Below are 2199 nucleotides of genomic sequence, written 5' to 3'. Positions count from 1 at the left end.
GATTCAATTGTCATATATTGCGCTGTTTTACCATTAAAATATTTCTAGATTTGACCAATTTTCATCCGTTCTAATCAGAATGGCTCAAGCTGAAGCAAGCGCACGTGCTTTGTAAGTAGCTACTGATTACAGTTGACGTCTATACTTGAATAAAATAAAATTGGAGAAATGCATGAGATGAAATGTGTTTAAAAATTAATTTAATTTATACTTAATATAATATGTATTATATGTATGTATGAGATATATCAATTGGGAATCGTATTTACGATTTGTTACATGAAAGGGAAAATATTATTTTTTAAATACCAGTTGAAAAAGGCGAAATTTATGTAACTTGTCTTATGGCAAAATGCTACTTCCAACTAGTTGTTTAAATATGCAAATTAAACATCTATCATATAAACTAATAATTATTCATGTGAGCAGGGCCGGCTTTAACACTACCAGCGCCCTGGGCGAGATTTCTACGGCGCCCTTCACCTGCAATTCAAACCCATTTGGAAAAAAGAAAAACATCTAATGAAATAACCGTTTATTAAAAAAAAAATTATTATAAAAGATAACCATTAATAGAACCAACTAATAGAATTTTACTTTTCTGGCCTTTCTATCAGCAAACTCTTTTATAAGGTTGTCGAAGTCGATGTTTTCAGCAATTTCGTTCTCAATTGACACAGTTGCTAAGTTTGTCAATCTAGATTGCGAAATCGTTGATCGAAGATAGGTTTTTATTAGCTTCAGCTTTGAAAAGCTCCCCACTAGCAACCGTTACAGGTATGGTTAATAAAATTTGCAATGATATCCATACATTTGGATACAGTTCTTGTAAGTTGAAATCGTTGATAAAATTTATAACAAAAATGGGAGTAACCACATTTTTATTAGGTGGGATGCCAGACTTATAAGTTCATCATATAACATACAACCATCTATGTCTGATTTAGAGTCTACAGTTAATTTTAATTGGAGATCACTACAGAGCTTGAGAAGGTCGCGTTTTTCTGGAATCTGTTTAATATTGTACAAAAAAGACCAATATTCCGAGTACTCATTTAACTGTTCGAACCTTTCATTGATTGAAATTAATGTTGTCCAAAAGACAGTTGAAAAATTCAACCTCAAATTTTTTTTTTTGGAGAAGTTATAGCGTCATCGCGTACAATTTCACCAGCTTGACGCTCAATTTCTAGTTCTTCAGCCAACTCCTTCGCAGTTAAAATAGCGCTTTTAAAGCCCGTATTTCTGTAGTCTTCCAAAAAATTGCCGCATTTTTTCAACATTTGTGTACATTTACCAAGATCCATATCTTTTGACTGTGGAGATTTACTTACAACATTTATTTGATGAAGTATGTCATACCAAACAACCAATGAAACTATGAAGCTGAAATCTTTTAGTTGTTCGGCTAGAATAGTAGCTTCATGAGACATTTGAACATCAGTTTTCTGAGTTTCAAGAGCCAAAGTAATCAAAGCATCATGGATAGTACTAATTTGATAACGGACTACTGTAACACTACTTATTCTTGCTTCCCAACGAGTGTCACTGTGCTTTTTTATAGTATATAGTCCCAAGTGATCGGTTAGAATTTTCCATCGATGAACAGAAGCTGAGTGGTCTGAAATATCACCCTTCATAGCTAATCGCAAGTGCTCCTGCATGGCTAGATGAAATTTGGCTAGTATTTGTACAAAGCCTAAGAATTTTCCGTTATTTGGCGTATATAGTTTGTCAGAAGTGCCTCTGAACGCCATATTGTTTTCGGCTAAATAAAGTGTTATATGCATCAATCTAGACAAAACATTATTCCATCGTTTTTTCTATTTTTAATCGTAGTTGAGCTTCAATCCATGAAAAAGTAAAACTTCTTATGAAAAGTGCTATTTTCATGATTTTTTAATATTTCAGACAAGTATTTCCAGTTGTTTACCCTTGAGATACTAAGTTCGACGTTGAGCTACTATCAAATAGTCTACAACAAAAACAATAAACTCGATCCTTAGAAACGGAGTAAATTAACCAACGGCGCTGAATTGTTTCATTGTTTGTAAGAATTTTTGTGAAATGAGAATTAGAGAAATGTCGGCCTGCATCATTCTTCGGATAATTATCAATGCGAGTTTGCACTGGGCCACTAGTAATTATGTGATCAATGATTTTGCCATTTCGAGTGACTGGCCAAGTGGCCAAGTTCGC

General features: G+C 33.6%; 1 pseudogene; it reads right to left on the bottom strand.

Annotated features, from left to right (window-relative positions):
- Positions 1-582: 582 nt before the first annotated feature.
- Positions 583-1757, bottom strand: LOC113365776 (annotated as a pseudogene).
- Positions 1758-2199: the final 442 nt, after the last annotated feature.

Source organism: Ctenocephalides felis, unplaced genomic scaffold (assembly GCF_003426905.1).
Source record: "Ctenocephalides felis isolate EL2017-DRISC unplaced genomic scaffold, ASM342690v1 CF-g0.4_SCAFFOLD_01170, whole genome shotgun sequence".
Taxonomy (NCBI): Eukaryota; Metazoa; Arthropoda; class Insecta; order Siphonaptera; family Pulicidae; genus Ctenocephalides; species Ctenocephalides felis.
This window is presented reverse-complemented; position numbering and strand designations above follow the sequence as displayed.